This window comes from Zalophus californianus, chromosome X (genome assembly GCF_009762305.2).
Source record: "Zalophus californianus isolate mZalCal1 chromosome X, mZalCal1.pri.v2, whole genome shotgun sequence".
NCBI classification, from domain to species: domain Eukaryota; kingdom Metazoa; phylum Chordata; class Mammalia; order Carnivora; family Otariidae; genus Zalophus; species Zalophus californianus.
Window position 1 is genome coordinate 74,745,399 of NC_045612.1, and position 22,624 is coordinate 74,768,022.

The following is a 22,624-nucleotide window of genomic DNA, read 5'->3' on the forward strand; positions in this document are numbered from 1 at the left end:
CCCAAACCAGAATACCACTTGCTTTTCCTCAACAGTTTCACAATTAATTAAAAGTGGATTACTAGAAGCTATAGGACTACAAATGCCAGCTCAACTATGGGGAAGTTGGGCTCAGAAATCTTCAGCACCGAGCTATCATCTCAGTCTGTCTCTCAGACTTGAAAATATATTAAAGGGTCTGACTACTTTAAGCAAGTTCCCCAAGGATTGTGGAACCAAGGTGAAATGCAAAAGTCACAGACTAGTTTTCCTTGTTTGGAAGATGAATGTCAACTCAGCAGGGCTTTGGAGCCTGGCAGAGGTGGGCTGGAATCCTGCATCCACCACTGAACCTTGGTCCCAGTCATTAAGGCTCTCTGAACTCTATTTGTCTCATCTGGAGATTGGGGATACTTTTTAACCTAAAGGGCTTTTGTGAGAATTACATTAAATAGTACATGTTAAGCCCTTCCTCCTGTGCCTGGCACACGGTAGCTGCATTGTAAGTACAGGTTGCCTTCATCTTTTGCCTTACCATAAAAAAGGGGGAGAAATGTCTAATAACCTTAAAATAAAAAAAGATCATCTTTCTTGGTTATACAGTGCATTTGGGGAAAGGTAAATACAAGTGGAGAGTAAAGGAAGAAAGCCTAGATATGTAAAAGTGTATCTTTTTCACACTTATCTCTGTACTTTTTAAACAAGAAGAAATTTAGAAAACCACTAAACATCTTTATAAAAGCATCTTATCTTTCCTGATGTTTAGTAACTTGAAATATTTTTTGTTAATCACATCGAGGAATATGATGACTTTACATGAGTATTTAAGATAAAAATTCATAAAAAATTATTCTCCCCTCATAAATCTCTTGTGTTTATTTCCTTATGGGCACAAGGGTTATTTCAGTGGAGAAACTGACAAAGTAACAGTGTAAGACTGGGAGCTTCTTTTCCCCCTGTAAGCCTGAGATTTGAAATTTGATGACTGTCTGTCCAAGAGGACAGTCGGGTTTTCTTTCTTTTTTTTAAAGATTTTATCTGTGTGTGTGTGAGAGAGAGAGAGTTAGAGAGAGAGAGAAAGACTGAGAGCATGAGCAGGGGGGTAGATTTAGAGGGAGAGGGAGAAGCAGGCTCACCTCTGACTGGGGAGCCCAATGCAGGGCTCGATCCCAGGACTGTAGGATCATGACCTGAACCTAAGGCAGATGCTTAACCGACTGAGCCACCCAGGCGGCCCCAGTCATGTTTTCTTTTTTAAAAGTACTACCTGAATGCTAGAACTAATACATAAATTCAGCAAAGGTACAGGATATAAAATCAATGTGCAGAAATCTGTTGCATTTCTATACACCAATTAATGAAGCAGTAGGAAAAAGAAATCAAGGAATCAATCCCATTTGCAATTGCACCAAAAACAATAAGATACCTAGGAATAAACCTAATTAAAGAGGTATAATATTTGTACTCTGAAAACTATAGAACACTTATGAAAGAAATTGAAGAGGACACAAAGAAATGGAAAAGCATTCCATGCTCATGGATTGGAAGAGCAAATATTATTAAAATGTCTGTTATCCAAAGCTATCTACACATTCAATGCAATCCCTATAAAAATAACAACAGTATTTTTCAGAGCTAGAACAGTACTAAAATGTATATGGCACCAGAAAAGACCCTGAATAGCCGAAGGAATGTTGAAAAAGAAAACCAAAGCTGGAAGCATCACAATTCTGGACTTTAAGCTGTATTACAAAGCTGTAATCATCAAGACAGTATGGTACTGGGAAAAGAGCAGACACATAGATCAATGGAAAAGAATAGAGAACCCAGAAATGGACCTACAACTATATGGTCCACTAATCTTCAACGTAGCAGGAAAGAATATCCAGTGGAAAAAAGACAGTCTCAACAAATGGTGATGGGAAAATTGGACAGCCACATGCAGAAGAATGAAACTGGACCCCTTTCTTACACCATGCACAAAACTAAACTCAAAATGGATGAAAGACCTAAATGTGAGACAGGAAAGCATCAAAATTCTAGAGGAGAACACAAGCAGAAACCTCTTTGACCTTGGTCATAACAACTTCTTACTAGACATATCTCCAGAGGCAAGGGAAATAAAAGCAAAAATGAACCACTGGGGCTTCAAGATAAAAAGCTTCTGCACAGCAAAGGAAACAGTCAACAAAACTGAAGGCAGCCTACAAAATGGGAGAAGATATTTGCAAATGTCTATCAAAAAAAGAGGCTAGTATCCAAAATCTATAAAGAACTTCTCAAACTCAACACCCCAGAAACAAATAATCCAGTTAAGAAATGGGCAGAAGACAGGAATAGACACTTTTCCATAGAGGACATCCAGATGGCTACCAGACACATGAAAAATGCTAAACATCACTCAACATCAGAGAAATCCAAATCAAAACTACAATGAGATACCATCTCACAACTGTCAGAATGGCTAAAATTACCAACACAAGAAACAACAGGTGTTGACAAGGGTGTAGAGAAAAGGGAATCCTTTTGCACTGTTGGTGGGAATGCAAACTGGAGAACAGTATAGCTGTTCCTTAAAAAGTTAAAAATACAACTACCCTATGACCTACATAAAGGATACAAGGATATGGATTCAAAGGGGCACATGAACCCCGATGTTTGTAGCAGCATATTCAACAATAACCAGTTTATGGAAAGAGCCCAAATGTCCATGGACTGATGAACGGGTAAAGAAAATGTGGTAAATATATACAATGGAATATAAATATAAATATATATTTACATATAAATTATAAATATATACTCAACCATCAAAAAAATGAAATCTTGCCATTTGCAACGACATGGATGGAGCTAGAGAGTATTATGCTAAGTGAAATAAGTCAGTCAGAGAAAGACAAATACCATACGATTTCATTCAAATGTGGAATTTAAAAAAGAAAACAGGTGAACATATGGGAAGGGGGAAAAGAAAAAAAGGAGAGAGGAAAACAAGTCATTAAGAGGCTCTTAATGATAGAGAACAAACTGAGGGTGGATGAAGGGAGGTGGGTGGGGGATGGCCTAGATGAGTAATGGGTATTAAAGAGGGCATTTGTTGTGATGCACACTGAGTGTTATATGTAAGTGATGAATCACTGAATTCTACTCCAAGAACCAATACTGCATTGTATGCTAAAATTTAAATTAAAAAAAATTAAAATAAAAAAAGTTACTACATGACTTTACTTCACAGTTCTCCAATTCTCTTTAGTAATACCTTGTTGAAGTGGAAAGATACATAGATAGAAGGTCTGTTTTTCATGCCCATCTTTGCCACTTTCTAACAGAATGACCTGGAACAGGTCATTTGGCTTCAACTTCTTCATGTGTAAAATGGATATAGAAATACAGAACTCACAAGACTGCTATGAGGATTCAATGAGATTTTGGAGGTTAAGCAGTCCACACTCTTGCTGGCACAGTGCTAAGCAAATGGCCGTTATTATAATAATCTCACAGGAAAGTGGTAGGAAGGAGACATGGGAGAAGAGAAGAATTGGGTTCTAAAAAGCCAGCTGTGAGGTAGGTATCATTACTCTTTGAAGATAATGCAAACTGGAACTTAGATAAAGTAAATAACTTATGAGGTCATATGGCTAGTAAGTGGCAAAGCCAGAATTCATACCTGGGATTATTTCTGCCCAAATCCATATTCTCCTACTATCCTAAATTGTCAACGTCATAGGATACTTACATATAACCTAGGCTTAATTTAGTTAGGTTTTTAATAAGTTTATTGATATATAATTCACATACCATAAAATTCACCTATTTTAGCATATTTACATCTATTACCACAAACTAATTTTATAATATTTTCATCACCCCAAAAAGAAACTCCATACTCATTAGCAGTCACTTCCCATTCCCCATTCCTTCCTTCTCTCAGACCCTAATTTACTTTGTCTCTAAAGATTTGCCCTTCATGGGCTTTTAATATAAATGGAGTTATACAATACAATCTTTTGTGACTTGCTTCTTTCATTTAGCATAATTTTTTTATTTTCAATTAGCCAACAAAGAGTACATCATTAGTTTTTGATGTAGTGTTCAGCGATTCATTGTTGTGTATTACACCCAGTGCTCATCACAACACGGGTAGCATGTTTTTAAGATTCATCCACATTGTAGCATGTATCATTGCTTCGTTTGTTATTTCTGTGTAATATTCCATTGCATGGATATACCACATTTTGTTTATCCATTCATCAGTTGGGGGACATTTGAGTTGCTTTCAGTCTGGCTATTATGAATAATGCTGCAATGAATATTGATATACAAGTCATATATATATATGTATACACACACACACACACACACACATATATATATATATATATATATATATACATATATATATGAGGCCAAGTGGTAACACTTCCAGAAACTTCCAGGCTAGTTCCCAAAGTGGCTGCACCATTTCACATTTTTACCACCAGTTTCATAATGGCTCTGATTTCTCCACATCCAAGCTATTTGTCTTTTTTACTAGTCATCTCAGTGGGTGTGAAGTGATATATTTGGTCTTGATTTGCATTTCTCTAATGAGTAATGGTGTTGAGCATTTTTCATTTGTACATCCTCTTTGGAGAAATGTCTACTCAAAATTTTTGCATGTTTTAAAATTGGGTTATTTGCCTTTTTATCATTGAATTGTAAAAAAAAGAGTTCTTTATATATTTATATTTATATATTCTAGATTCAATACGCTTATATGACTTGCAAATGTTTTTTCTCACTCTGTGGGTTTAAGTTTTACTTTCTTGATGGTATCACTTGTAGCACAAATGTTTTAAAATTTGATTAAGTCTGATTTAACATTTTTTTTCTGCTGTTGCTGTGCCTTTGGTGTTACAAGCTAAGAAACTCCAGCCTAACATAAGGCCACAAAGATTTATGCCTATATTTTCTTTGAGGTTTAGTGTCTTGGCTCCAGCATTTAGGTATATGATATATTGAGATAATTTCTGTGCATGGTATAAAGAAGTGGTAGCATATGATTTCACTCATGTGTGGAATTTAAGAAACAAAACAGGTGAACATAGGGGAAGGAAGAAAAGAGAGAAGGAGGCAAACCATAAGAGACTCTTAACTATAGAGAACAAACTGAGGGTTGTTGGATGGGAGGTGGGTGGGGGATGGGCTAAATGGGTGATGGGTATTAAGGAGGGTATATGTTGTGATGAGCACTGGGTATTAAATGTAAGTGATGAATCACTAAATTCTACTCCTGAAACCAATATTAAACTGAATGTTAACTGGAATTTAAATAAAAACTTGAAACAAACAAAAAAAGAAGTGGTCCAAATTCATTTCTTTGGATGTGAATATCCAGTTGTCCTATTTGTTGAAAAAACTATTCTTTCTCCCATTGAATGATCATGGCATCATTGTTGAAAATCAATTAACCATAATGTAAGTGTTTATTTGGGGCCTCTCAACTGTATTTCATTGTTCTATTTATCACACTTAGGTCAGTACCACACAGTCCTGATTGCTGTAACTTTTAGTAACGTTTGGAATCAGGAAGTGTGAATCCTCCAACTTTGTTCTTCTATCTCAAGACTGTTTTGGTTTTTTGTTTCTTTGCTAATTATTTATTTTTAAAATTCCAGTATAATTAACATAGAGTGTTATGTTAGTTTCAGGTGTACAATACAGTGATTCAGCAATTCTATACATCACCCTGTGCTCATCACAATAAATGTACTCTTAATCCCTTTCACCTATCCCCCCACCCACCTCCTCTCTGGTAGTCACATATATTCTCTATAGTTAAGAGTCTGTTTTTTTTTGTTTCTCTTTTTTCTTTGTTCATTTGTTTTGTTTCTTAAATTCCACATATGAGTGAAATCATATGCTATTTGTCTTTCTCTGACTGACTTATTTCACTTAGCATAATACTCTCTAGCTCCATCCATGTTGTTGCAAATGGAAAGATTTCAGGCTTTTTTATGGCTGATTAACAGATGATAGATGATAGATAGATAGATAGATAGATAGATAGATAGATAGATAGATAGATAGATATCTACCACATCTTCTTTATCTATTCATCTATGGATGGACAGTTGGGCTGTTTCCATAGTTTGGCTATTATAAATAATGCTTCAATAAACATAGGGGTGCATATATCCCTTTGAATTAATTTTTTTAAATTCTTTGGGCAAATACCCAGTAGTACAATTGCTGGATGGTAGGGTAGTTCTATTTTTAACTTTTTGAGGAATCTCCATACTGTTTTCCAGAGTGGCTGTTCCAGTTTGCATTCCTACCAACAGTTCACGAAGGCTCCTTTTTCTCCACATCCTTGCCAAAACTTGTAATTTCTTGTGTTTTTTATTTTAGCCATTCTGACAGACGTGAGGTAACATCTCATTACGGTTTTCAATTGCATCTCCCTGATGATTAGTGATGTTAAGCATCCTTTCATGTGTTTTGGCTATTCCAGGTTTTTTCAATATGAATTTTACAGTCAACATTTCAGTTTCTGCTAAGAAGCCATCTGGAATTTTGAGAGGGACTGCCTTGAATATATGGGGAATATTGTCATCTTAACAATATAAAAGCTTATGATCAATGAAAATGGAAATGATTTTCCATTTATTTATATCTTATTATTCCACAGTGTTTCATAGGTTTAACTGTAGAAGTCTCACACTTTTTTTGCAAAATTTATTGGTATTTTATTATATTTGATATTATAAATGAGCTGTGTTCTATCACTTTTAAATTATTCCTTGCTAATATATAGAAATACAATTGATTTCAGCACATTAATTTCATATTCTGCAACTTTGCTGAATTAATTTATTAGTTTTGATAGTTTATTATGGATCCTTTAGGATTTTCAATACACAAGATTGTATCATCTGTGAATAAAGATATCTTTATTCCTTTCCAGTATAGATGCCTTTTCGTTGGTTTTTTTGTTTGTTTTGTTTTTTGTCCAATTGCCCTGGATAAAACTTCCAGTACAATGGTGCACAGAAATGGTGAGAGCAGACATCCTTGTCTTGTTCCCAATCCTACTGGGAAAGTTTTCAGTCTTTCACTCAAGTATGATGTTAGTTGTGGTTTCCTCATAGGTATCCATTTTCAGTTTGAGTATGTTCCCTCCTATTCCTGTTGTTTTAATTGTGAAAGAATGTTAGATTTTTTTGCCATTTTTTTCCTACCTCTATTGAGATGATCATGGGGCCTTTATTCTCTTAAATACAGTATAATATATTAAATAACTGATTTTCAGCAGTTAAACCAATCTTACCTTCTTGAGATAAATCTCAGTTTTATATTATTGAGATAAATCCATCTTGGTAATTCTAATCCTTTCTATTTGTTGCTCGATTTGGTTTGGTATTCCAATGAAATTTTTTCTTATTAATATTCAAAAGTGATATTGGTCTGTAGTTTTTGTGTGATATCTTTGGTTTTGTTATTGGGTAACACTGGACCCACAGAATTAGTTGGGAAACGTTTCCACCTCTTCTATTTTTTGGAAGCATTTGTAAAGGACTGATACTAATTCTTCTGTAAATGTTTGATGGAATTCACCAGTGAAGACAACTAGATCTGGGCTTCCCTTTGTGGTAAGTTCATTCTCTTTCTTTCTTTTTCCTTTTTTGAATTTGAAAGGCAATGTTTATTTATCTGTATAAGTTCTGGTGCCCTGATAGAAGCAGATAGTATAATTATTTCCATTCCAAGGATGAAAGTGGAGGTACAGAGTGTCCTGGTATCCTCCCTCCAAAGTCTGAGCTATTCATACTGTACCGGCTCTCTCTGACATTGTGGTTTTGTTTGTTTTGTTTTTCAAATTTTTTGAGTATAGTTGACACACAATGTTACATTCACTTTAGGTGTCCAACATAATGATTCTACAAGTTTATACATTACACTATGCTCACCACAAATGTAGCTACCCACACACAGGCTTTCAGTTAGGGAATGAATAAGTCACCGGAAAAAAAGGCACAGCATAAGGAATATAGTCAATGATATCGAAATAGCATTGTATGGTGGCAGATGGTACAGGAAGCTTCTTTATTATATTACTAACGTAATGAAGTAGTATTATATTTACTCTCTTTACTTGTTAAAGAAATATTCAGAATTTCCAATTCTTAAGTTAGTTTAGATAGTTTGTGTCTTCTTGACTATTTCCCATTTCATCTAGGATATGTAATCGGTTGTCATGCATTGTTCATAGTGTTCCCTTTTAATGCTTTTTAAAAGTTTTTTATTTAAATTAAATTTAATTAACATATTACTGTATTTATTTATTATGTTATGTTAGTCACCATTCAGTACATCATTAGTTTTTGATGTAGTGTTCAATGATTCATTATTTGCATATAATACCTTGTGCTCATTACAACACATGAACATATTACCATATTATTAGTTTCAGCTGAACTCTACCTCTGAAACATATTACTGTATTATTAGTTTCAGAGGTGGAATTCAGTGATTCATCAGTTGCATACGACAATCACTGGTCATTACGTCAAGTGCCCTCCCTAATGCCCATCACCCAGTTAGGCCATTCCCCCCTCACCTCTCCTCCAGCAATCCTCAGTTGGTTCCCTATAGTTAAGAGTCTCTTATGGTTTGCCTCCCTCTCTGTTTTCCTCTTATTTTATTTTTCCTTCCCTTCCCCAATGTTCATCTATTTTGTTTCTTTAATTCCACATATGAGTGAAATCATACAGTATTTGTCTTTCTCTGACTTATTTTGTATGCATAATACCATCTAGTTCAATCCATGCCATTGTGAACAGCAAAATTTCATTCTTTTGATGGCTGCATAATATTCCATTGTATATATATATACCAAAATTTCTTTAGCCATTCTGACTGGTGTGAGGTGGTATCTCACTGTGGTTTTGATTTATATTTCCCTGAGGCTAAGTGATATGGAGCATTTTTCATGTGTCTATCGACCACTTGTATGTCTTCTTTGAAGAAATGTGTGTTCATGTCTTCAGCACATTTCTTGACCAGATTTTTTGTTTTTTGGGGGTGCTGAGTTTGATAAGTGTTTTATAGATTTTGGATACTAACCCCTTATTTGATAGACATTTGCAAATATCTTCTCCCATTCCATAGGGTGCCTTTTAGTTTTGTTGACTGTTTCCTTTGCTGCGCTTTTTTTTTTTGTTTATCTTGATGAAGTCCCAATAGTTCATTTTTGCTTTTATTTCTCTTGCTTCTGGAGACATGTTTAGCAAGAATTTGCTGTGGCTGAGGTCAAAGAGGTTTCTGCCTGCGTTGTCCTCTAATAGTTTAATGGATTCTTGTCTCACATTTAAGTCTTTTATTCTTTTTGAGTTTATTTTTGTGTATGGTGTAAGAAATGGGTCCAGTTTCATTCTTCTGCATGTGACTGTCCAATTCTCCCAACACTATTTGCTGAAGAGACTTTTTTCCACCAGATATTCTTTCCTGCTATGTTGAAGATTAGTGGACCATATAGTTGTAGGTCCATTTCTGTGTTCTCTATTCTGTTCCATTGATCTATGTGTCTGCTATTTTCCCAGTAGCATACTGTCTTGATTTTTACAGCTTTGTAATATGGCTTGAAGTCCAGAATTGTGATGCCTCCAGCTTTGGTTTTCTTTTCCAACATTCCTTTGGTCTTTTCTGGTGCCATACACATTTTAAGATTATTTGTTCTAGCTCTGTGAAAAATGTTGATGGTATATTGATAGGGATTGCATTGAATGTGTAGATAGCTTTGGGTAGCATAGACATTTTAATAATATTTGTTCTCCCAATCCACAAGCATGGAATGTTTTCTCCATTTCTTTGTGTCTTCCTCAATTTCTTTTCTTAAATGTTCTATAGTTTTCAGAGTACAGACATTATACCTCTTTAATTAGGTTTATTCCTAGGTATCTTCTGGTTTTTGGTGCAATTGTAAATGGGATGGATTTCTTGATTCTCTTTATTCTGCCTCATTGTTAGTGTATAGAAATGCACCTGATTTCTGTGCATTGATTTTATATCCTGTGACTTTGCTGAATTCCTTTACCAGTTCTAGCAATTTTGTGGTGGAGTCTTTTGGGTTTCCTACATTGAGTATCATGTTGTCTGCAAAGAGTGAGAGTTTGACTTCTTTGCCAATGTGGATGCCTTTTATTTCTTTTTGTTGTCTGACTGCAGAGGCTATGATTTCCAGCACTTTGTTGAACAAGAGTGGTGCAAATGGACATCCCTGATGTGTTCCTGACATTATGGGAAAGTTCTCAGTTTTTACCTGTAGAGGATGATATTCACTGTGGGTTTTTCTTATATGGTTTTCATGATATTGAGGTATGTTTCCTCTATCCCTACACTGCAGAGTTTTTATCAAGAAAAGATACAGTATTTTGTCGAGTGCTCTTTCTGCTTCTACTGAGAGGATCATAATGGTTCTTGTCCTTTCTTTTATTATTGTGGTGTATCACATTGATTGGTTTGCAGATACTGAACCACCCTTACAGCCCAGGAAGAAATCCTACTTGGTCATGGTGAATAACCCTTTTGATGTACTGTTGGATCTTATTAGCTAGTATCTTGGTGAGAATTTCTGTATGCATGTTCATCAGGGATATTGGTCTGTAATTCTCCTTTTTGGTGGGGTCTTTGCTTGGTTTTGGGATCAAGGTAATGCTGGCCTCATAGAATGAGTTTAAAGTTTTCCTTCCATTTCTATTTTTGGAAACAGTTTCAGAACAATAGGTAATAATTCTTTTTTAAATGTTTGGAAGAATTCTGCTGGGAGGCCATATAGCCCTAGACTCTTTGTTGGGAGATTCTTGATTACTGATTCAATTTCTTTGCTGGTTATGGATCTGTTCAGATTTTCTATTTCTTCCTGTTTCAGTTTTGGTAGTTTATATGTTTCTAGGAATGCATCCATGTCTTCTAGATTGCCGAATTTGTTGGCATGTAAGTGCTCATAATATTGTCTTATAATTGTTTTTATTTCTTCAGGGATGGTTGTGGTCTCTCCTGTTTCATTCCTGATTTTATTTATTTGGGTCCTTTCTCTTTTCGATATGTGTGGCTAGGAGTTTATCAATCTTATTAATTCTTTTAAATGAACAAGCTCCTAGTTTCATTGATCTGCCCTACTGTTTTTTTTTTTATTTCTGCTCTTATCTTTATTATTTCTCTTCTCCTGCTATATTTAGGTTTGTTTATTTATTTATTTATTTATTTGCTGTTCTTTTACCAGCTCTTTTAGGTGTAAGGTTAGGTTGTGTATTTGAGACTTCTTGTTTCTTGAGAAAGACTTGTATTGCTATATACTTCTGTCTTAGGACCACCTTTGCTGCAACCCAAAGGTTCTGAAATATTGTTTTTATTTTCATTAGCTTACATGTATTTTTTTTAAGATTTTATTTATTTGTCAGAGGGAGAGAGAGAGAGAGAGAGCACAAGCAGGGGGAGCAGCAGGCAGAGGGAGAGGGAGAAGCAGGCTCCCTGCCGAGCAAGGAACCCGATGTGGGACTCAATCCCAGGACCCTGGGATCATGACCTGAGCCGAAGGCAGACACCTAACCATCTGAACCACCCAGGCATCCCAGCTTACATGTATTTTTTTTAATTCTTCTTTAATTTCCTGGTTGACGCATTCATTCTTTAATAGGATGCTCTTTAACCTCCATGTATTTGTGTTCCTTCCAATTTTTTTCTTGTAGTTGACTTTAAGTTTTAAAGCATTGTGGTCTGGGGTGCCTGGGTGGCTCAGTCGGTTAAGCATCTGCCTTTGGCTTGGGTCATGATCTCAGGGTCCTGGGATAGAGCCCCAAATTGGGTTCCCTGCTCAGCGGGGAGTCTGCTTTTCCCTCTGCCCCTCATCCCCCACTCTTGCTCTCTCTCTCCCTCTCTCCCTCTCAAATAAATAAATTCTTTTTTAAAAAAGCACTGTGATCTGAAAATATGCATGGAATAATATCAATATTTTTGTACTGGTTGAGACCTGATTTGTGACCCCATGTATGATCTATTCTGGAGAATCTTCCATGTGCACTCGAGAATAATGAGTATTCTGCTGCTTTAGGATAAAATACTCTGAATATATCTATGCATTCCATCTGGTCCAGTGTGTCATTCAAAGCCCTCGTTTCCTTCTTGATCTGCTTCGATGATCTGTCCATTGTTGTGAGTGGGATGTTAATGTCATCTACTATTATTGTATTATTATCAATGAGTTTCTTTATGTTTGTTATTAATTGGTTTATATATTTGGCTGCTCCCAAGTTAGGAGCATAAATATTTACAATTGTTAGATCTTCTTGTTGGATAGACCCTTTTATTATGATATAGTATCCTTCCTCATCATCTCTTATTATGATATTTGTTTTAAAATCTAGTTTGTCTGATATAAGGAGGCTACTCCAGCTTTCTTTTAATGTCCATTGGCATGATAAATGGTTCTCCACTCCCTCACTTTCAATCTTGTGGAGTCTTTCGGTCTAAAATGAGTCTCTTGTAAGCAGAATATGACTGAGTCTTGTTTTTTTTTTTTAATCCAATCTGATACTCTATGTCTTTTGATTAGAGCATTTAGTCTATTTACATTCAGAGTAATTATTAAAGGAAATGAAGTTAGTGCCATTGTATTACCTGTAAAGGCAGTGTTCCTATAGATTGTCTCTGTTCCTTTCTGGTCTTTGTTACTTTTGGGCTCTCTCTTCATTCAAAGGATGCTCTTTAATATTTCTTGCAGGGCTGGTTTAGTGTTCACAAATTCCTTTAGTTTTTGTCTTGGAAATTATCTCTCTTTCTATTCTGAATTACAGCCTTGCTGGATACAGTATTCTTCACTGCCTATTTTTCCCATTTCTCACATTGAATATATCATGCCAGTCCTTCCTGGCCTGCCAGGTCTCTGTGGACATTTCTGCCGCTAGCCTTATGTCTACCCTTGTAGGTTAAAGACCTCTTGTCCCAAGCTGCTTTCAGGATTTTCTCTTTACTTTTGAAATTTGCAAGTTTCACTATTATATGTCAAGGTATTGACCTATTTTTATTGATTTTGAGGGGGGTTCTTTTTGCTTCCTGTACTTCATGCCTGTTTCCTTCCCCAGATTAAGGAAGTTCTCAGGTACAATTTGTTCAAATAAACCTTCTGTCCCTTTCTTCCATTCTTCATCTCCTAGGACCGCTATTATTTGGATATTATTTCACTTTATTGAATTGCAGATTTCTCAAAGTCTCCTGTCAAGATTCAATAGTTGTCTTTTTCTCTTTTCAGCTTCCTTATTCTCCATCATTTTGTCTTCTGTATCACTGACTCTCTCTTCTGCCTGATTTATCCTTACTGTTAAAGTCTCCATTTTTTACTACATCTCAGTAATAGCATTTTTAATTTTGGCCTGATTAGATTTTAGTTATTCTATTTCTATAGTAAGGGATTCTCTCATGTCTTCTATGCCTTTTTTTCAAGCCTAGCTCGTATCTTTATAATCATTTTAAGTTCTAGTTCAGACTTTTTACTTACTTCTGTAGTGATTATATCCCTGGTGGTGTGTATTCTTTCTTTTGGGCAGAGTTTCTCCTTCTAGTCATTGTTTCCAGTAAGGAAGGATGAAAGAAAAAAAAAAAAAAACAGCAAAAGCAGCAGTAACAACAACAACAACTACAACAACTACAACAACCAAAACTTCAAGAACTGATTCTGGTGTATGCTGTGTACACTCTGCTGTTGTGTTTTGGCCACTCTTTCCCACTGGCCTTTCCTCTACAGAGTTCTTCCTTGCTTGTAGTGGGGAGTGTTTGGACCTTTAAGTAGGTGTGCTTTGATTTGTTTGTGAAGATAAGCCTTGCATCCGCCATGTTCTCTCACTCCAACTTGCAGACCCTTTCCTTAATCCTCAGATCATCTTCCTAGTTGTTCAAAATAGTTGAATGTTGATCTAGCTGTATTCAAAGGACCAGGTATGTTCAGGGTCCCCCTACTACTCTGCCATCTTAACTCTAGAAGCCATTTAATCCTGTTTTATTGTTTTAAGGTAGGTAGTCATACCCTCACTTGCATTGCTGATTTTGTGATGTGAATCTTCTTTTTTTCTCAATCTAATGGTTCGTCAATTTTGTTGATCTTTTCAAAGAAGTAACTTTTGATTTCATTGATTCTATTGATTCTTCCTATCTTTTACCTAATTTATCTCCCCTCTAATCTTTATTAATATTTCTTCCTGTATCTTTGTTTTTATTTTGCTTTTTTCTAGTTTCCTAACATGAACAGTGAAATTATTGATGTGAGATTTTTCTTCTTTATTAATATAGGTGTATTAATCTGTTCTGGCTAGTACAACAAAATACCACAGACTGGGTGGCCAATAAACAACAGAAATTTATTTCTCATGGTTCTAGAGTCAGGAAGTCTGAGATCAGGGTGCCAGCATTGTGTGAGGGGCCTCTTCCAATATGCAGACTTCTCCTTGTATTCTCACAGGGTAGAAAGGCAAGCAAACTCTAATCACTATCTTTTATAAAAGCACTAATCACATTCATGAGGGTGCACTTCATGACCTAAGTACCTCCTAAAGACCTCATTTCTTAATACCATCACACTAGGCATTAAGATCTCAACATACGAATTTGCAAGGGAAACACATTCAGACTACAGCATTAGGCATTCATAGCTATAAATTTCCCTTTAAGTACTGCTTTAGATTATTTGTATCTTATAGGTTTTGATATATTACATTTTTGCTGTTATTCAAGAATTTTCTCATTTCTCCTTTGATTTCTTTGATCCACTACTTATTTAGGAGTGTGTTATTTAATACTACACATTTGTGAATTTCACATATTTCCTTCTGCTATTGATTTCTAATTACTTTCATGTGATTAGAGAACATATAGTCATTTTTCTTGAATAAGTGCACTTCAGATTGTTGCTAGACTTTGTTTCCTTTCCAGAGTTCTGGAGAAATTGGTTTTCACAATTTTTGCTAGTATGTTTGTTGCTTTTATGAAAAGGTAGCTTTATGGCAGTCTTCACTCTACCATTGTTTAAGCCTTCCTGATATTCTAAGCCAGGTTATATTTCACAAGCTACAAAAATCACTCCTTCCCCCAACACATACACATACACAGTAATCCTCATTGTGTGTCATGAAGGGAGGAAGAAGAGACATCACTCATACCATTCATTCATCCATTCAAAATTCATATCATTCATACATTATGAAGGGAGAGTTCTGCTAAATGATGGGTATGTAAAGATAAGAAAGACAAAGCCCCTGTTTGCAAAGGAGTTTTCATGGGTTCATTTTGGGCTAATATGAGTGCACAAATGGATAATGCAATGTATAAGAAAAAAATGCTATAAAAGGGGCCAAGATACACAGGAAAAGAAAATTGTGTGCTTTGCCTGGGGGTACTAGAAAGTACTGCCCACCAGGTACTAAAATGCTCTTACCAATCTAGCTAGATGTTTTACATACTTGTCAAACATTTACTCTGGAATAGATTGGATGAGGATGCCCATGGTTCTAATGTGTACTCAAGCCACAGACCTGACATGCAGAGACATGTATGAATAGAAAAATTACTTATCACTATGTATCCAGTAGTTGTAGGCCTCCTGATGATTTACATTTTCCTGTAGTTTATATCAACTGACAAATATGCCAAGACAGCTGGAAGGGTGGCAGTAAGACTGTTTTTATCAGAGTGCCTCACCAAAATGACCAAGCTGTCCTTTTCTTCTGAAATCACTTTCAGAAATGGGGCTGAACAGATGAATCCTTATTACAGTCATGCCTTTACGTCTCCCAAGCCACATCTGCTGTATTCCATGAGCCAAAATCTTTCCAATGGCTTCCTAGTCATCTCAGCCAATCAGCCATGGAAGAACTAGCCAGATTCCTTTCTGCAATGTCATCAAATCTGAGGGCTGAGAGATGTTTCCACATTCTTTGTTTCCGGAATCCATTATAAAAAAAACAGGAAATGAGAAAACAACTTGTTTTTAATTTACATTAAATCTTACTGGACCAATATTTTCTTCATATCCTCCATTTGAACTTCTGATACTAGAGATTGAGGGCTTACTATGTATTAAGCACTGTCAAAGATGCTTCATCCTCACAACTACTACTACAGGATACACAGACTATCTCCATTTTACAATGAGGAGCCAGAAGTACAGAGCCATTGATTAATTTTTTCAAGACCACAGAGCTAATTAAAGTAGAAGAGTAAGGATTTGAATGCATGTCTGGCTAATTCCAAAACCTATGCTTTGTCTACCATGCTATATGGCATAGCACTGTCATTGACTGTCAGGGCTGGATGGTTCTCAGAGATCATCTAGCCCAGTGTTTCTCACCCTTGGGTGCATGGTAAAATCGCTAGGGGAGCTTTCCATCCCCCAATTCTGATTTAATTGAATTTAGGTGGAGTTCAGGCATCCTATTTTTTAAAAAGTTGATGTTATTGATGTTAATGTCCAATCAGGGATTCAAACCACTGATTTAGTCTCTCTCATTGTTCAGGGGAAATTTGGGGCCCAGAAAATGACAGAGAACTGACTAGAAGAAACAGTTTCCCAGAGATAGGCCTGAGACTAGAAGCCAGGTGTTATAACCCCTATGCCAGAGTTCTGTAGAGCAATGTTTTTAGTCACATTCTGTAGACTAACTTTTCCCAGGGCCTAGAATATGCAAGAGTCAACCTATGGGGGGCTCCTGGGGGGCTCAGTCTGTTAAGCATCTGACTCTTGGTTTTGACTCAGGTCATGATCTTGGGGTCCTGGGACTGAGCCCCGTGTTGTGAATCCCCATTCAGCGGTGAGTCTGCTTGTCTCCCTCTTTCTCTGCCCCTCTCACTGCATATATATATATATATATATATATATATATAGAGAGAGAGAGAGAGAGAGAGAGAGAGAGAGAGAGACTGGGGTGTGTGTGTGTGTGTGTGTGTGTGTGTGTGTGTGTGTGTGTGTATATATATATAAAACCATGAGTTATTCTGTATATAATGTAATAATATACTTCCTCAATGTGTTTCACCTACCATCACCACCCAATCAGTGACTACTATCTTTTAATTTACTGCCTTAATAACACCCACCCTTCCCCCCACACAACCTTACCTTCAAAATAACTGCAACTCTCTTACTGAAGTCTTTCTGCTTTCTGTCTGATCCTCTCCAATCCATAAATTACATAGGACCCCAGAGGAATTCTATCTAAAACATTTGCTTCTGTAACTCTCCTCCTTAAGACTTTTTAATAATTCCCTATGGTCTACAGCAGTGGCCTAATTCACTGATGCATCGGAATCCCTGGAGGAGCTACAGAGCTCTGATCCCACCTTAACTTAGCCCAGATTTGTCTGAATCTGAAGCTACAGGTGAAACCTGAGTATCTGTAATTTTATGAAATGCTTAAGTGATCTCAGGCAGACACTAAAAATCACTTGGCCTACTGGATACAAATTCAAAGCATTAGCTTGGCATTCAAGGCCTATTTCTAGCTCCTTATCTCTTCCACAAATTTTCCCATATGAACTTCAAGCCGTACCACCCTGTTTCAGTTCTTCTGTTTTAAGTCTATTTTGCCCCCCTGTGTCTTTGCTTACATGGCCATTCCCTCCAACTGGAATGACATTGCAGTGCTCCCAACCATTTGTCTCCCTTGCCATGTTATCTCATAATTCAAGTCCCAGCCCAAGAGGCCATCACCTACTCCATGAAGCCCTTCTTTAAAAGAAAAAAAGATTTAATTTATTTATGAGAGAGAGTGAGGGGGAGAAGCAGACTCTCTGCTGAGCAGAGAGCCCGATGCGGGACCCGATCCCAGGACCCTGAGATCATGACCCTACCTGAAGGTGGACACCCAATTGACTGAGCCACCCAGGCGCCTCCATGAAGCCCTTCTTGACTCTGTATGCCTTAGATGGAATATGATCACGTCCCCAACTTGCACAGTCCTTTCAGAAGCACCTATAATGTTTTATATCACAAATAATCTATGTATGTGTCTGTTTCCCATCCATCATGTGGCATTCATTGATGAATTTCCAGTGTCTAGCCCAGATACTGCCTAAGCACTTCCCGCTCAACTCACCTCCCTCTTTCCTTCCTCCTTGATTTACTCTTAAGCCTCACAACAAAGTTGGAAAACAGCCATGTTGCCTTTTAAACAACATCTCAATTTGAAGGCCAAGATAGATCCTAAACAACTTTTGAGTTCTAATTAGGACACTGCTAAACTATATCAGATAAATGAAAACCTCTCTTTAAAAATACCAAATATTTAACAATATCTATTTGATCATAGTATCTCCCACTTCCTGCCTACAGATTCTTCCTCGTATCTAACCCAAATCCCTGAGAATATATTTTTCCTCTGTCCTCAGCAAAAATGGAGAACAGCTCCTTGACATACTCTTACCTTGCCTTACTTTCCTTCTATATTACAATTAAACACAGAGTTTAACAAAATGTAATCTAGGATAAAAACTGAGAAGGAAACTGTGTCATACCTGGCATCTTTTTTAACTAGGTGACAGTGAAGTAAAGAGCTGGTGGAAGTGTCATTGTTAGATAAACATATATGAATTGTTCAACTTGATGAAAAGCTCTTTCCATTCTGCAAAGTGATCATGTGGTCTCTGACACAGTACCTTACTAGTTCCCCTTTGCCATTATTATGAACAGATAAGTTGCTGTCAGGCAGAGCCTGCTTTCCCTTATCCTTGGCCACTGTTTATTTTCCTCCACAGTTTCTGCTCTGGAATCTGCTTTGGTATACTAGACTAGGAGTTGGAAGCCTGAGATTCCATCATAAATTGTGATACTAACTTGTTGCCATAGCAACCTTGGACCAGTCACCTTTTATCTTGACCCTCAGTTGTCTCATCTTATAAAACCTGCATTAGCAGAGCATTTCAAGTACATAAAGCTCACTGATAACACATTTATCTCCTGAGATCTGCATAACCACTCTATGAGGCAAACAGATGAGTCAGGGAAAGTTTGGGGAGGTTAAGCAAGTTGTCTGAAGTGGTACAGCTAGAAAGTAGCAGGGTTGTAATTTGAACTCTGGTTTTAATTCCTAATCTGGCACTCTTTCTAATATACCAAACTGCTTTCTGGTATCTATAAAACAAGGGTGTTGGATTAGAGATGTTTAACTTAACAACAATTATATGAACAGCATTTCATAAATTTTAAAATACCTTCACATTCATTATCATCCATTCTGTCAATAAGAATGTATTCAGGACCTACCATAAACCAGGCACCATTAGATTAAGGATACAGTGATGAAAAAGTCATACAAAGTGACTGACTGCCTTTAGGAAGCTTCCACTTTGGGGGAGGTACATGAAACAAGCATATAAAGACTCAAAAAATAATTTCAGCTACTGATAAGTACAGCAGGGTAAGGAGATAAACAGTTGACTGAGAAGTATCTTATTTACTTTCCCCAACAACCCTTCCATATAGAGATTTTCATTAATCCCATTCTCCAGATGAGCAAAAGGAGTCAGAGGAGCTAAGCCAGTGAGCAACAGAGCTGGCCCTAGACACAGTAACTTCGGACTATGTGTTCCACGCTCCTTCCATTCTGCTGCCTTGCTCCTGGTACTAGTTTTCTAGGATTCCATGATTTAGTCTCCAAATGACCGACTCTTGAGTACTTGGTTCAGTAATGCCCTATCTCCAAAGGAGGATGAGATGTAGGCTAAATGCTCTGTGATCGTGAGATCAGGAGCACCAGACAGTTAGCTTTCAAAGCAGAACCAGGTTGTGGGTTCACTTGTTTATCTCTATCAATTCCTTGAGAGTTGCCGAGTTTTTTTGTTTACTGTTCTACCCCCAGTGCCTAGCACATGGCTTGGCTCCTAAGTAGTGTTTGTTAAATATTTACTGAACCCAGGGGTGCCTCTGTGGTTCTGTGGGTTAGGCGGCCAATTCTTGGTTTCAGCTCAGGTCATGATGTCATAAGTTGTGGGATTGAGCTCGGCATGGGGCTCCAGGTTCAGAAGGGAGTCTGCTTGAAGATTCTCTCCCTCTGCCCCTCCCCCACTCACATGTGCACTCTCTCTAAAATAAATAAGCCTTTAAAAAATATTTACTGAACCTGTAAATGAATGAATGAATGAATGAATGAGAAAACAAATGAACATAGCTTGCAGAAAACTAGGTTGGTGTGTTCCTGGCAAAGGGAGCAGTTTAACCTTCAACCTCCCCTGAGAAGCAAGCTTCAGCTGCTTTCTCCCAGGGGCAAACAGGCATGACAAAAAGCCAGGTGGGAGCTGGCAACTGAGGGTGAGAAAAAGGAAACATCATACTACAAGAAGCATAACCAGCTAAGTTGAAAATGCAATGCCCTCTCTAAGTAGATGGGAGAGGACAGTGATATAATTTTCTTCCCCTCTCAGCTCTGGAAAGCTGTACTTTTTTCTCCATACTTCTTTTTTTTTTCTATTGTGTTATGTTAGTCTCCATACAGTACATCATTAGTGTTTGATGCAATGTTCCATGATGCACTGTTTGCGCTTAACACCCAGTGCTCCATGCAGTACATGCCCTCCTTAGTACCCATCACCAGGCTCACCCATCCCCCCACCCCCCTCCCCTCTAACACCCTCAGTTTGTTTCTCAGAGTACATAGTCTCTCATGATTCATTTCCCTCTCCAATTTCCGCCCCTTCATTTTTCCCTTCCTTCTCCAAACTTCTTAGGCAATGAGGAAATAGTGGATCTGAAATGTGGTTCTTGCTTCCTGCAGTTTGGAAGTTGAAAAGGGCAAAATTCTATCTGATGAGGACTAGAGTGGTCTGGAGACCTTTCATGGGGCTAAGTAATACTGGGCTGCCTGGGGCCCTGTGCCGCACTTTCATTAAATGTCCTAAACACAACTAACCAATCAATCAATATCCTAAACACAATTTGCCTAGATGCTTATGCTATACCCATATAAAAACAGAGTGGTCTCATGCTCACTTCAGCAGCACGTATACTAAAGTTGGAACATTACAGAGAAGATTAGCATGGCCCCTGTGCAAGGATGACATACAAATTAGTTAAGTGTTCCACATTAAAAAAACAAAACAAAGCAAACCAGTGGTCTCTGAACATCTACAACTGACTTGGATAGAGACAAGAAAAAATACCCATGTAAAGGAAGAAAGCTAGTATTTACTTAACACCACATGCCAGCACCGTGACACCTATAGTCACACGTACTGAGCAACTACAGTTCCCATCTATGAAATGGAGATAGTCACAACATCTACCCACCTGGTTGTTATGTGGATTAAGTGAGCTAATTCATGTTAGATGTTCTGCAAGTACATGGTATGTAATATGCACTGAATAACAAAATAAGATGCCACAGCACACCACCACCATCATAATCATTATTACTGTCATCATCACCATCATCTACGTGCAGTGTATATTTCAGGTGCTTTCATATCAATTATCATAATGTATCTTCTCCACAACCTTGCATGGTAGAAACGATAGATGAAGAAACTAAAGCACAGTGAGACATCGCAACTTGCCTAAGGTTCTGCAACTGGAAAGAAATGCATCAAAAAATAACAACTAGGGGCACCGGTGTGGCTCAGTCAGTTAAGCATCCGACTCTGGTTTTGGCTCAGGTCATGATCTCAGGGTCATGAGATCGAGCCCCGAGTCAGGCTCTGCATTCTTCATGGAGTCTGCTTGGGATTCTTTCCCTCTTCCTCTCCCTCCTCCTCTGCCCCTCTCTCATCCCTCGTGCACACACTCTCTCTCAAATAAATGACATCTTAAAAAAAATAAAAAGAAAAAAAATAACAGCTACATCCATTTGAATATTCTTTCACTGTATACACACAAGGCTAAAATAAACTCTGGCCACCACAACTGGTCATAGATATTCAGAAATCCTGACTGATTTACACTAATACCATTTGCACACCACTGTTGGAAGCAAATGTAATTATATCTTAAAATTCTATTTTTATTCCTAGATAAGCAAACAGTTGTGGCTACAGCTGAAAACAAAATCAAGAATATTGTGTAGGATTTGAAGGGAAAAAAACATGCTTTTATAAAAATGTAAATCAAAATTAGAAGTTTTAATGTAAGATATGCCAAAGCTCACTTATGCTTAAGGGAGAAGTGCATTTTCTTTCTTTTTAAAAATTTTTTAAGATTTTATTTATTTATTTGAAACAGAGAGAGAATGAGAGAGAGCACATGAGAGGGGAAAGGGTCAGAGGGAGAAGCAGACTCCCTGCTGAGCTGGGAGCCTGATGCAGGACTCGATCCTGGGACTCCAGGATCATGAGCCAAGCCGAAGGCAATTGCTTAACCAACTGAGCTACCCAGGCGCCCAGAGAAGTGCATTTTCTATAATGACCCCTCTAACCATGGAACTGGTCTCTTACAGATTTGTATATAGGTAACAAAATTGCCACATTCCGTATTTGCTACAGCTCTTTATCTTTATCAAAGCCTTCACACCCATTCAAAAGGTGGCAACTGAATTCTTCTATGTGCCAGGGACACAGAAAGAAGCAAGCAGCAGACCCTGTTTCTTGAAGCCATCATAGGCAAACAGCTATTAAAATATAATTAAAAAAATTGTTA

The 22,624-nt window shown here is 37.3% G+C and overlaps 1 protein-coding gene and 1 non-coding gene across 2 annotated transcripts in view; one reads left to right on the top strand and one right to left on the bottom strand.

Annotated features, from left to right (window-relative positions):
• Positions 1-22,624, bottom strand: part of AR (androgen receptor) — a 185,875-nt gene that overhangs the window by 79,272 nt on the left and 83,979 nt on the right. The window lies entirely within an intron of this gene.
• Positions 20,979-21,085, top strand: LOC113931610. The gene has a single exon (XR_003522777.1). It is a non-coding gene; the product is annotated as a U6 spliceosomal RNA (small nuclear RNA).